General features: G+C 45.3%; 1 long non-coding RNA gene across 1 annotated transcript in view; it reads right to left on the bottom strand.

Annotated features, from left to right (window-relative positions):
- LOC142001095 (uncharacterized) overlaps positions 1-14,498 on the bottom strand; it is a 54,375-nt gene that overhangs the window by 20,959 nt on the left and 18,918 nt on the right. Inside the window, exon 2 of the long non-coding RNA XR_012642394.1 lies at positions 14,103-14,180. This is a non-coding gene — a long non-coding RNA (uncharacterized LOC142001095). The remainder of the gene's footprint in view (positions 1-14,102; positions 14,181-14,498) is intronic.

Here is a 14,498-nt window from a genome sequence, read left to right as displayed (position 1 = left end):
GACACATGGGCATTGCCATGGCAGTAAGTAGCACCTGGCTCATGTGGAAGTAGGGTCACCTCTCTGTGGAGTGGCCATTGCGAGAGACTCCAGTGTAACTCTGCATCAGATGACTATGGGGCAAAATGTCTGCAAGTAAAGGGCTAGTAAGTCCAAAGTGGCAAAAGAGGAGAAAGGAAATGTGCTTGTGGGTGGATGCAGCAGGGCTGACAGCCACCATGGGCTCCAGGGCAAGGTGGGATGGAGGCCCATTTCCATGCCCCCTCCAAAAGCAGTGGGGCCTATGGCAGTCAGCCCTTACTGCTGCTCCAGCTGGGTGCTGCCCCCACCCCCAGCTACGGAGAGAATTGGAGCAGTGCAGCAGCAGCATTTCAAGGGAGCCCAAGGTCCTGGCCACCACCTCTGCCAAAGTAGCACCAGAGGTGGCCAGAGCTTGCAGCCCCCTTGAACCACTAGGCCCCAGGCAACTGTCCTCTTTGCCCCTCCCACATCAGCAGGCCTGGACAGATGTGGCTAGGATGGGCCATGGAAGAGGTCAGTCACAGAGCAGATGGGGTGGTAAATAGGAACAAGTACTACTGCTCCCCCAGGAAGCCCTGAAGGGAGTGCCTCATGAGACGTACAATCGTCCAGAGGTGCTTGAACCAACACTTCATGTTCACCTTATATGTTACAATGTCCTGTCAATGTGTTAAATTCATTCCACTGTGATCTGTAACACAATCCTGAATGTGTCACGTTGGGCGTACCACCTCCACGCCGGGTGTACCACTGCCACATGCCTGCTTTATGACTGATCTTCAGTCAACTCATCGCTACTGCGAAAGTGAATTGTTTCTGTTTTCTTTACTCTCCCTCTTGCTTTGGCAAGATAGTCCAGCTGGCCAGCCTGTCACTATTTTCAAAAGGGCTCTGTCCTGAAGGAATATTTTCCTGGAACTTTTTTCCTTGGGTGCTCAGTGCAGGTGATCACTGGGAAAGCAAAAGATATGTGCTTCCCTGTGAAAACTATGAAACATCAACCTCACTGAAAGGAGAGGGGGGAATACACTGCGTTCAAAAAGCCCCTCCAGGAAGTTAATGCTGCCCCCAAGAAGAATGACAGAAGCAGGGCACTGGTGAGAATGCTGCAGCGTTTGAGTTAACCTTAGCTAGCAGAACTTTGCATACCCTTTTCACCTGAAACCTGGGTAATTCATGCACCTGATTTGGTGCCTACTGTATTGCCAGCAGTATCCTGACCTTAATTCCTGACCCCTAAAGCAGACATGAATTCTCCCTGAGCCCTGCTCACGACCATTTTTTTGTTTAACATCATTTACATCCAGTTGACATGTTCCTGCCTGTCCATTTAACTAGGCAGTCCTTATCATGATCAGACATTGATTGCTGAAGGGAAACATCAATTCACAGGTTTACTAACACATCTGCTGTGAGAGAGAACCCTGGGAATGCTACTGAAGTCAATGACTCAGAGGGGTAGCTGTGATAATCTACTCCAAGTATGAAGAAGTGGGTCTTACCCACAAAAGCTCATTACCTAATAAATACATTTGTTAGTCTTTAAGGTGCCACAGGACTGCTTGTTATTTGTGCAGTGACAGACTAACACAGCTACCCCTCTGAGTCTATTAACCATGCAAGGCACTACATTTAGCTGCTTGGAGTGAAAATCCATCAACTACATGAAGAAACCTGGGTTTACTCCAAATCAGAACAAGTGGTTCTTACCCAAGAAAGCTCATTACCTAACAAGTACATTTGTTAGTCTTTAAGGTGCTACAGGACTGCTTGTTATTTGTAAAGTCAATGAGTTTCCACATGGGGCAGTGGGTTTCCTACATGGAGTTCATTGCAGAATTGGGGCCTTGCTGCGTGTTATCAGAAAATCTGCAGAATTGACTTCTTTGGCCTATTAATCTGAAAGGTGATGGAGAGGGTGTTAAGTAGTAAATAGGGTAAGTGTGATGATACAGTCAGTGCCAGCTAGTCTAGCCAGTCGCAGTGAAAGAGATGCCCATGTAATGGGTGTGGGAGCTAGCAGAGCAATTGACGTGGGATGGGAAGGCGTTTCAATGTCCTTGCATCATCGAAGGATGCACTAATTCCTCTCATTGTGAGTCATTAAAGGCATTTGGAAGATAAGCTGTGGTTTCCGATGAGGCAGCTAAGGAGAAATATGTAATCAGATGGCACAGGACAGCTCTGAGAGGGGGGCTGGTCCTGGCAAGAGGCAGTATAAATGGTCAGAGTTGACTAAAGCCCAGAACAATCCACACTGACCACAGCCTGTCAGAGAAAATGAATGTGTCCCATGCCAGCCAAATTCCAGCTCTCGGGGAAAGGGAATCAAGCTGGCAGATGTCTAGCTTGGTTAACCTGACGGGTCATGACAGCCGTCTTGTATATCTACAGGCCATGTCGCTGTGCCTGTGTGAATCCCAGAATGTAGAGAAACAGAGTGGGGGAAATAATATCTTTTATAGGGCCTGGTTGAGAGGTGCCTTGCACTTCCCACTATGAGGGCAGCATTGGGCCCTCTGGGGCCCCTTGGACTATACTCGACCCCTTGCTCTCAGGGTAGTATAGCCTAACAGCCAGAGTCCATTTCTAGGCCCCTCTCTCGGGGTAGTGTGTCCTAATATGATTCCCTCTGTGATCAGGGCAGCACACCAAATGGCCACAGAGTCAATACCCTCTCCACCCCTTCGTTCTCGTCCAGGGTCTTCCCTTGCAGTCTTTCACAGACTGGCTGCTGTAGGTTGGTCTGTGGGTGTTTGCTCCCCTGGGCTCCTGCATGCGTCACCTCCTTCCCCTGCAGCAGTCAGCCCTGACTGAGCAGCTCCACAAACCTTTACAGCTGGCCATCATATGGAGCATGTCCAGCGAGGCTGTAAGGGTGGGGCTTCCTGAGCCACGTGAACCCCTTCGGGCTCCGTGCGGGGTTGACACAACCAATCACAGGCCTACTTCTGCCAGAGAGAGAGAGACTCCATGCAACCACGTACATGAAACACCTGCACAGCTCAGTCTACCCTGCTTCTGCAGGGACAGCAATGGGCTGTCAGTACCTCTGTTCACTTCTGGCTGGGCCTGCCAGCCAGGAAACAAATTCTCACCCATGTGGGAGGGCTTTTGTGACAGGGGAACTCCTCCACTGAGAGCACAGTGCACCTGAACCCTGCTCACTCACCACACAGGCCAGGAACAGCCATCAAATAACAACGATATCGACTCCCTCATCCCGCCCAGCTTGCTTTGAAACAGGGAGCTGGCGATAAAAGTCTCCAAGCCTCCTTATTCATGTCTGATCCCTGTTCCCCCCATCACTCCCTTCGATATTTCTCTGTCAGCAAGCTCTGAAACGTGACTTTAAGCTTAGCGTGCACGTGAGGGAGGAAAGGGGTGGGGAGTTTTTCAGACTACTTGAGCCCATTTCACACAATGCATTTTTTTCTAAAAGTCATCCAGAGCTGAAATGCTTTCTTCCCATGTGACACAAGTAAACAGAATCCTTGACACAGGAGGGGCAGCAGAGACTTCTGCCTGAGGTTACCAAAGCTGCCTCAAGGCCTTTGCACACCTGGTCCCATTAATTTGAATGGGATTTGGAAGTTCAAATGCTAGGTGACTTTGGAAATCTCAGCCTAAGTCTCCAGCCCTGAAGCATACAGGATGGGCAACATACTGTCAAATCACAAATGTTCAGTGACCAGCTAACATGTAGATCATGGTGATTGTCTGTCTACACATACACACTGTGTCTACATGTGCCCCTTCCTTTCGAAAGGGGCATGTTAATGAGCGGGTTTGAAAGATGCTAATGAGGCGCTGCAGTGAATATGCAGCACCTCATTAGCATAATGGCGGCCATGGCGATTCGAAAGTGCGGCTTTTCAAATCGTGCACTGCCCATGGAGATGGAACCTTCCAAAAGGACCCCCCCAGTTTTCGAAAGCCCTTCTTCTGATCACCAGATAGGAAGAAGGACTTTCAAAAAATGAGGGGGTCCTTTCGGAAGGTCCCATCTTCACAGGCGGCATGCGATTCTAAAAGCCACACTTTTGAATCGCTGCAGCCGCCATTATGCTAATGAGGTGCTGCATATTCATTGCAGCACCTCATTAGCATCTTTCAAACCCGCTCATTAACATGCCCCTTTAGAAAGCAAGGGGCACGTGTAGACCCAGCCACAATGAATGCACATAAAATCCACATCATGCACAGATGTCCTTGATGTGTCAGTTTGCCCTGATAGACATATAAATATATTTAGTGTAGGTGTGGGTGGAAAGCTGTTACGTTGTATATTTGAGTGACAGCAAATGTTCCTCAGTGGTTTTGATTCTGAGGGACAAGTCCAGACATGCCGAAATATTTTTAACTCAAAGGGTCATCTCTGTCTATGCATCCATCTGTAAACTCAGCTGTCTCCTTTATGCTTTATCCATGTGCAAGGAAACAGTCAAATCTGATTACTATGAAAAATATGCAGGGAGGTTAACATGGTGTGAAGCGATAGAATGCTGATTGACTTAGGTAGTGTCCCAGAGGTTTGACTGGTTTTTGACAGTTCCAAATCCCAAAACAGTTAAGAAAACAATAAAACTCCAAGGATTTTTGCCAACATATGAGGTTGAAGGAACATTGACCATGAGAGTCGTAAACATGCAAATTTCCCACAAATGAATAAGATCTCATGAAGATGAGACAAAGCACAAGAGCTTCCTTGAGGCTCTCACATCCAGCCCCTCTACACAAACACTTCAGTAGTAATAGCTCAATATATACACCAGCACTCCACTTTTAAGCATCCCAAGCTACTGTTGTTGTTGTTTGTTGCAATAGTACTATAGGCGCCAGTTGGGGATTTGGGCTCAGTTGTGCTAAATACAAACTGTACACCTGGTACTAGCTGGTGTCAAAAGTTCCACATGGAAGCCATTTTCAGGGCACAGCTACAGAATAGAACAGCTTTCACTGGCCCTGTGAAACGAAGGATCTATGGCGTATACTCTTGAGTGCCATCTACTGGCACTTTGTCCATTAATTATTTACACACCTAGGCTGCATCTACACTACAGAGTTTTGTTGCCAAAACTGGGGTTTTGTTGATAAAACGCATGGAGTGGCTACACTACAAATGCAGCAGTCTACACGATAAATACAAACACAAACAAACAAACTGTTGACAGAATGCAGCCGTTTTCTTGGGAGAGTTAAGTCACTCTCATATGAGGCATAGTGTCTCTGTCGACAGATTCTGTCAACAAAAAAATAGCGTAGATGTTCTGGGGGGGCTCTGTCAACAGCAAGGGCTTCCGGTTTCCTGGGCCACCCTGAATGCAGAGCTTCCAGTTGTCTGTTCTATCGACAGAGGGCTGGGCGGTTTGGCCACTCAACATCGACAGAGGGCATTGGCAGGAGGAGCCTCTGTTTGGTGTGGACGTGTTCTGTGAACTGAGGTTCTGTTGGGAAATACGTCCCGACAGTAACTTCTGTGGACAAAACTCTGTAGTATAGACCCAGCCTTACAGAAAAGTCCCTGCCTCAAAAAACATGCAAAAAAGTAAACCATTTTATAGGACATCTGACCCAGCCTTACAGAAAAGTCCCTGCCTCAAAAAACATGCAAAAAAGTAAACCATTTTATAGGACATCTGTACAGAGAGCACATTGGGGTGTTGGGTACTTAATCATTGCAAGAGCACAGTATTGCAACCCACTGATGCCATTTCCTGCAGCCCTCTGGATTTTTCTCTTCAGGTCTTCTGTCCAGGTACTGAACAGATTCATCACCTTGCCTCTACTGAGGCCTGAGGAGATCAGAGCTCAACACAGCCCAGCTGAAGGCTGTCATAAACACAAAACATAGATCAGCTCTTAGAGTCCATGGGAGAGTATACGGACTTTGCCATTACTTCAATGGGAGCAGTAGCAGGTCTTTGATAAAATGCATAACTACCTGAGGACTAGAGATGGTCTGATCATTTCATACTTGTGCAAGCATGAGCATCTCTCTGCAGCTCTGTGTGGTTCCAGTCAGGGAATGGAATAAGGCTGGAGAATGATTTAATTTCACCCAGAATCACAATCTGCTAACGCAACACATTCATGTTATTGTCCTGTTCTCATTTTTCTCCCTCTAGCCTACAGTGGCAGCATGGGGCCTGCTTCATAACTGTGGAGGGTAGCTTAAAAATATGGCATGAGATCCTTGACCAGGCTTGGGTTAGGGAGGAGAGGGGAAGGCATGTAGAATGAACAAGAAGTGGATGAATTTCATCCCTTTGCAGATGGCCAGCACAACTTCATACCTTGTGCTCTTCCTAAGGTCAGAAGTGAAATTCACCTTGGGGGCCTACATGTACTCACTTTCCCCAAATTGAACATCTCCTTAGTCCAAGAAAAGGCCCATTGGGTGCCTTGCAGTCTTTGGAGTGGTGGCAGTTTGTGGCCTGGATGAACTGGGAACCATCACTTGATCTGTCCATATTTTGCTTCCCCCACCTATGAAGCAGGGGCAACAATACTGTCCCCACAAGCAGATTGCGAGGAGCTGTTAAACAATGCACTTAGAGTGCTTTGAGAGTCTCCTTTCAGCATCCCCATATGAGTGATGTGTACTACTAACACCTGATCACTGCAGAAATGGAGAGTCTGCAGCAATGGGTCAGGGTTCTCATTCAGTTCCAAAAAGGATCTCTGCAGTTAGCTAAACCTCAAAAGGTGAAAGTGCATGATGTGCCTGAGGCCGAGCTCCTTGGCTCCCACTGCTAATTACACGTTTCCTCTCCAGATTAACATTGCAGGTATGTACAGACACAGGCTAATGTCCTTCACAAGGATTTTTCTCCTCTGCTCCAATCAGAGCACACCAATGTTTATCCTGGCTAAAGCTTTATCACTGAAGCAGAGTGTCTGCCACAAAGTATCTTGTGGGAAGAAGCTGCATCATAGTTGGCCTTTGATTTAACATCCTCTAGAAAATAACGCTTTTCCTTTCATCCCACACATGCTGGATTTCCAGTGGACCAGAAGGGACTGCTGCACCTCCAACCTACTCCAGCTTCAGCTTCTCTGGAGCGTAACAGCCTGGTCTGCAATGTTAGCAGGTGTCTCCATTTTCACATTACTAAACTACCTCTCAAACCAATTCTGTCCTTTATGTTCAAGATGCCTCTTATACTGCTACAGGAGGGTGAAATTCACAGGAAGAGAACTAGGTCCAGTGCATTACTCACATTCCACTTCAACTTCTAGTACAGGCTCATGTGTGATTGAAGCAGCAGACTTCATGCCACCATATTATTCTCCGGGAAAGGACCAGAAATATGTGCCAGGTCTCAAATATTAGTTATTTGCCTAAGGATTTACCTTTCCCAGCTGATGTGACTCCAGGGGGGAAAGCGCCTGCAGAGGAATGAATTCTGTGAATTAATGCAAGGGAGTTGCAATCATGACTTGTGAGCTGAATTCCCAGATATTTCTGTGCACTGAGTCCCTGGAGGAGGTTGTGTAGCTGCCTCCTTCACCAGCTGCAAAAAGATGGGCAATGACACTCAGCTCCGTCTGCACAGAGTTGCAAGAATTAATGCGTGAACAGCTCTTTGAGAATCTTGGGCCAATTTGTGCACTAGGAGTGCCCAGTATTGGAGCCACCACATCTTTCAAGGAGTCTTGAGTTCTGAAACAATGAACGCAGTAGGGAAGATGCAAATGTTGCCAGGTGAGATATGCAGGAGATGAGCAAAGGGCTTGCAGAACAATGCTCCTTTTGCACCAACTTTGTGCCTCATTTCAGCCAGGCGTTATGCCTATGGGTCATCCCTATGACATTACACACATGCTTCAAATGAGGTACATGCTTATGTAGCTGGCTGAACTAGGGCTTTGTTCTGGGAAAGGACGTTTGCACTCATCATTTTCTTATTTCCCAGCTTTGCCCATTGTTTCCCCTAGTAAAATCTGCTCTCTGGCTCCAATTCTCAACTGAACACAGTTACAAGGCCAAAGAGAAATGCTAAGGGGCAAAACCAGGACATGACAGGAGCCCTGACCTGTGCTAAATCAAAGATGCCATCTGGGTTTGAGTGCCACCCTGACCTGAGAAGGAATCATGAGATCATGGTGCAGTGGGGCAGGGCTGGCAGGAATGAGATTAATTACACCATTTGACAGCATTGTTGAAATCTTTGTCATTCACATGGCCTGGCTTGGTGACCCTTTCTTATCTCATTCACACACTTCTCAGAAGAATAAAGCTAAACTCAATAAAAAGCAGAATTCAAATGTCTCCTCCAGGCTCTGAGTCACAGAGGAAGGCTCTGGATGGCTTGACCTTTCCTGGATTGTGCATTTAAGTGATGGGCCAATTGGTCCTCTTGGCCTTCCCCCATACCTTAAGGGATGGTACCTACTCTCACCTTATTAACCTGCTGGAAAGAGAAATGAGTGCCCCCTGACACCATGCAGGATGTTTAAATGTTGGCTATGTTGGGACCCATACAGCATTTTACTGGCTGGGTTACAATTCAGGCAGCTTTTGGTGACCAGCAGAAAATGACGGTAGACTAATGCTGTAAGTCAAAGCGATGTGATGAATGGCGAAGAGACAGAAAGGGGAGCCAATCTGGGTGCAGTCTCCAGGCGGTAAGAGGGCAGAAAGAAGACAGCACACGTCTATGTGGACAAGGGAGGAGGCATGCATTTGAATGCAAGGGGTAAATTCACTGCCTGTGTCATCCCAGCTGAATGCAAAGGAAAGAAAGGTAGCCCCCCAAGGAGGACATGGCCTGGGGCACTCAGCTAGGAGCCAGGGAACTTGTGTTGTATTTCTGGATTTGCTTGTGATCTACAGCAATGAAAACTGACAAATCAGGCAAGTCACTTAACAGACACTTAAAGTAAGTAATTTTCACTTCCCTCCTCCTCCACTTTTGTTCCCCGCTTCTGTCCTCTGTGCCTGATTAGTCAGTTTTCATTGTAATTTTTTTGTTTGTATCTCCCTGTTATATAATCGTCAGGCCAATTCACTTTCAGCACTATTTCCGGATAACGCTATCTCCGGATCCAAAGAAGGGTGTCTGCCTCACAAAAGCTCATCACCTAATAAATCATCTTGTCACTCTTTAAGGTGTTACGTGACTGCTTTAGAGGTAATCTAATCTGGTAATCACTGACTGGACACATGAGCCTGGGCAGGGTCTGCTGAGACGGAAGGGATTTGCAGTGACAGCTGTTGTTTAAGTGGCAAAGTGCTTCGTCTTCCTATATCAGGTCAAACCCTGCTGTCAATAGACATTAATGGGAGCTTTGCTTGACTGCACAGCCAATCAATAGGAGTGAGGCACCTAAATACTGTCATTAACAGAGCCCACTGCAACCCTCCAGACTAAACGACAGTCTAGAAATAGATAATAATAACTGTTAATTGCTAGCACATTGTTGTGTGCAGCTGAGGGACAGGTGGGGGGGGCACGCACTTGGGTTCTTATGGGCTGCAGGTCTGACCTGATAACTAGCTGTGCTGGAGGGAGACGAGGATCTTCTGTGCAGATATCAGTGTCTTCCTGTGTGCTGGACAGGGCCTGGCAGGATGAGTCAGGGGACGTTACTATAATAACAACAATGACAATGACATAATCTTGCTCCCTCTGAACAACTAGAACCTGCTTGGTGTCCAATTAATTACTGCCTCATTCTTGTAATCTGGAGCAAATGGCCTGATTATCTGAGCTGGCAATGAGCCCCTTCTCTCCTTTCAGGCACACTTTGGTACTGTGTTCCCTTGATATGTCACCGAAGGAAAGCTACCCACCTGGCAGGTTATTTACATGTCATTCGTTTGTCACTGATCTACAAATATGGAGGTTGAAAAGGAATTCTGTTTCTAATAAGCTAACCCCCCTCTTTCCCTGCTGCACTGTTGCTGGCCACTATCATCCCTGACAGTTGGTCAGAACTCAGGGCAGTCTGCAGGTTATGGGAATCAAAGCTAGGACATGCTCCTGTAACTCCCTAGTCAAAGCTCTGATTGATACCGCTGGGAGCTGTATGGTTAGAATAGCTCCAAGAACAGGGTCTGAATTGGTGAGGTAAGAAAATCTGCCCTCACACTATGAACTGCTCGCGTATCAATGAAAAGCCTGTGAAATATTAACAATCGAGTCAGTGTCTAATAAAACAAAAAGCAATTGTGTAAATACCATAAACCTGATAGACAAATGGCACATTCTACCCACAGTTTCTATTCAGAAGATTCATTTTAAAGTTGAAATCAAATAAATCTTCCAAGCTGAAATATCTCTTGGGGAAAAAAAAATTGAGAACAAAGGGTGAAAAAACAATTCATCTCTCTATAGAAGTGAAAAAGTAAAGAAGCTTCCACATCTGAAAAGAAAAGAAAATGCCAGCTAAAGAACTGCATTGTTTAGGCAGAGGACAAGAACAGCTGTCTTGAAAGCCCTTTTCCACAGCGAGCATAAGGGTATTTTTCTCCACTGAACCTTTTGCTCCACTTTGAAAATTTAAAATCTTTGTAACTCAGAGAAAAGAAAGGCCCTTCTTGGAGAAGGCTTTTATTGTCACAGCCCACGTGAAGAGCATGTGTTAGTGCCAGTTCCTGAAACTGTTTCAATTTCATGATCAGCTTTTCCACAGAGCCTCCCTTCTGTTTAGCATCTGATAGATTGTTTTTTTCATTATGCATATGTTTTTCATGCTTGCACAAAAGCATGTTCTCCATTCAAGCAGTACATTTAGTCCAGTGGGTCATATTGATGTTGTGTTCATTCTCTTTGCATTACTCAGTGGGTGAACAACTAGGTCTCAAAGAAGCAGCATCGTCACTTTCATGTTCAATAGATTAACTCAGGTGAATGTAGAACAGCAGTAAATTTGCAGATTAGATTACACTGTAACTTGGTTGTATACAGTGCAGACATTACAGCAAAACTCCTTGTAAAGAAGTGTGAAAGTGGGACAGCGAACTTTCGGCTGTTGGCCGTGTGGGCAAATGAAGCAGGCCATGATTGTTTAAGTACAGTCAAACTCTTACGGAGAATGCAAATATTGACTAGAATATCAAGATTATTGCCTGCTCTTACAAAGTAGTGCTTTGGAATCACTTTTTTCCTGGCAAGGTATAAAACAAACCAGTACTGTACCTCTGTGCTGGTTAGAGTAGATTGTAGACTAGATGCTTTCCTTCTTTTTTTCTCTACAAAGCTAAGAATTTCAGGTGATATTTTGAAGACTACTCCTCCAAAGTGAAATTCACCCCTGTACAGTGCAAGGGCAAAATCTCTGAACCAGAGTGACCAAGAGTAGTCAACATGGACTCTCCGAGGGCAAGTCATGCCTGGCCAATCTGATTAGCTGTGGACATGGGGAAGTCAATACAAATGTTATATATTTCTGTGTAATTTTATATGCTGATTTATTTAATAACTTGAGAAACCCCATTGTATATTAATGAACAAAGGCTGTTTTCTCTCAGTTCTTGACAGACAACTCATTGCTACCTAATTCCCATTGAGAGAGACCTGGATAGATGGACAGTCTATCTTCCATGCTGCTTTGTTTGGTATTGCAGTTAAAAGGGACATTAATCAATATCCTATAGCAGGGAAAGAATTAAACATATTCTTCCCTCTGGTTCCAAAGGAGAGGATTCTGTTCTGGTGGAAAGGCTAATGACAGGGAGAGACATAATGCCAGTAAATTTTAATAGAAATTCAAACCAAATTAGGAAAGTGAGTATAATACACAAGAATAACCCTTTAGAAGGATGAAAGTGAAACAGGAAAGTTAAGTGAGACATAGGGCTTGTCTACACTAGCTCCCTACTTCAAAGGTTGCAAGGTAAGTAGGGTGTTGGGAGTTTACTAATGAAGTGCTGAGGTGCATATGCAGCACTTCATTAAGTAAATCTCCCCCCACCCCCACAGCAACTTCATAGTATCTAGCCACAGCTCACTCACCTGTACTTCAAAGTGCACTTTACTCCTCAAAATTTTTTATGGGAAGAAGGGTTATTTTGAAGATGGGGTTTACTTTCGAAAGTGCAGCGTCTACACTGCTTTTCTTCTTTCAAAAGAAGCTCTTTTGAAAGAAGAATATGCAAATGAGGTGCCAGATATGTAAATCTGCACCTCGTTTGCATTTTCAATTTCCCTCATTTGTATGCCTCTTTTGAAAGAGGAAAGCAAGTGTAGGTGCAGTCATATTGTTTGATGTGATATCACTTTATCATCTCATCTACCTGGGAATACCTCCAGCCCTTAGCTTAAGAGATTTTAAGGCCAGAAGTAACATCTTGATCATCAAACATGTGGACAATGCAAGACATCAGATTTTAGACAGAATGTTTTCTGATCCTATGTGAGTGAAGTTGGAGAAGGGGAGAACTTCTGTGATCCAAGTCTTGGTTCCAGCTATGCTAATAAAATGGGTAGGGATCAGTCCATGTTGCAGGGTGAGAGCTGTCCAGTGCTGGTACGGCATCAAACAAGAGTTCTCTAGAGTTTGTAAAGGGTGCACCAGCATTGCTGTTTTCTTTTGAGTAACAGGAGTCTGTCTCACACAGGGCTTGAAGCTCTGGGCTGTGACTCCAAAAGCAGAATGGCAACCGCTTGAATGACAAATAAGCCTCCAGTTGTTTTCAGTGTTAGCTGTCAAGTTCTCATTCCTGTAGCCGTTCAGGGATAAGACCACAGGCGGAACCTCGCTAGTCCATCACCCTCAGGACCTGACTGGTGCTGAATGGGAGAATTTGCTGAACCACAGGAGATCAGTGTTATCTAGCAGCATTACCAGCACTTCCACTGCTTACTGGGCTCATAGAAAACATTTAGCGGTAAATTACTGCTAAATAACAGCACAGAACACTAAGAGCCTGGACTGTTGGCCAGAAACAAACTTCACACAAGCGTAGGAAACTTGGTCACACCCATAATAAGTGGACCTCCAGCTAACTAAAATCATGCCGGATTACAGATGTTGCCGGACTAGAGAGGTTCGACCTGAACTGTAATTTCATAGTCAGCATTAGCTTAAGTGTGAGCATCACTGTCTCAGACCAGCAGAGTGTCATAGGTCCCTTTGTGGCATTTAATCACAGCAGCAGCCAGTGCTAGGGCTTGAAAGGCAGAACTTAACTTGAAGTCTACCTTGGAGTAAACACAAGCCCTGGCAAATTCTTCCTCCTGCACCCCCCACCACACTCTCTCAGGGCATCCAGCACTGAGTGCTTTCATCTGACAAAGGAACCCTGCCCCCTCCTTGAGTTACAGGCTCAGCTCTGAAATGGGGACACCATGCACTGTACTTCAGTGCTCAGATTGGCATCTTCAGGCTCTGGTGCTGGTTTTGACTGCCACTGTGGTGTGTGAGCACCCCAAGGCAGAGATAGGTGTCCTAGCCCCAGTTTCAATACCAAGATTCACAGTTCCTGGTCAGGGTGAGTCTCAATTGCTGTCAAGGCTTCTTTTGCTGTGGGATACTAATTATTTCTGTGCAATAAATGACCAGGATTTCAATGCCCATTGGTGGATGCCCAGCAGCTGCTCATTTCCAGTAATGTCTCTTTATGTCTTAAGGCTAATGGGTTTCAAGAAGTGTCTGGTTTCTGAGGCATTAGAGATAAATTCAGAAGAAAAGACCAGAGAACTTATGCACTCTGAGAACCCAGGAACATTCCTGGCCAAGGTTCCTGCCGCCAGGGGAGATCGTCAGCAGTAATTGTGCTGAACGACATAAATACATTTTAAGCCTGATTTTTGGGAAATGACTGCACAGGAGGTTCCTTTTGAAGCAGTTTCTTAATGACACTTTCTTCATAAAGTAATTTGTGTGAAGGAGCTGATGCAGGTGACTCTGAATGAGTTAACAGGCCTTCTCATAGGTTGGGATGTAGTACCTGTTACTATCTACAAGCCACTGGCGTGTGATTGGAGAATTGATGGAGTTTTAGTCCCATCCCATATCTCAAAGTCACCGTTATAGATGGCCCTTGGAAAGGGAGCTGTGATGACTGAACAGATCTCAGAATGGCCCCATTACGTGAAAATTGACTAAGGAGTAGCATGGGGAAAACTTACCATGTCACAGCTGGTGTCATGTCTGTGAGCTGGATGACCAGAACACTCTAGTCTGCATCTGTCACCTCTCCAGTCCCCCTTAAAAATATGAACAAGCTGCACCATTATGGTGATACACCAGAAATACATGGCAACAATAACAGACCGGAAAAGAAAACATCAGCTGACATAGGAGGATATTTCTCAGTTTTGTTTCTTAATATAAAAAAAGAGAGAACTAAAATACAGAGCTAGAAATAAAAAAAGCCCAGAACAAAAACGCTGCTCCAAAAACATCATGTCAATTTCTATGGCTGTGATATTTGTATCAAAACAGGAGATAAATTCTAAAGAAGCAGCTGAACTCTGTGCACAATATGGTGAACTTTGATGCTAAATATCAGCAAAAGCAAAAAA

Source organism: Carettochelys insculpta, chromosome 23 (genome assembly GCF_033958435.1).
Source record: "Carettochelys insculpta isolate YL-2023 chromosome 23, ASM3395843v1, whole genome shotgun sequence".
NCBI classification, from domain to species: Eukaryota; Metazoa; Chordata; order Testudines; family Carettochelyidae; genus Carettochelys; species Carettochelys insculpta.
This window is presented reverse-complemented; position numbering and strand designations above follow the sequence as displayed.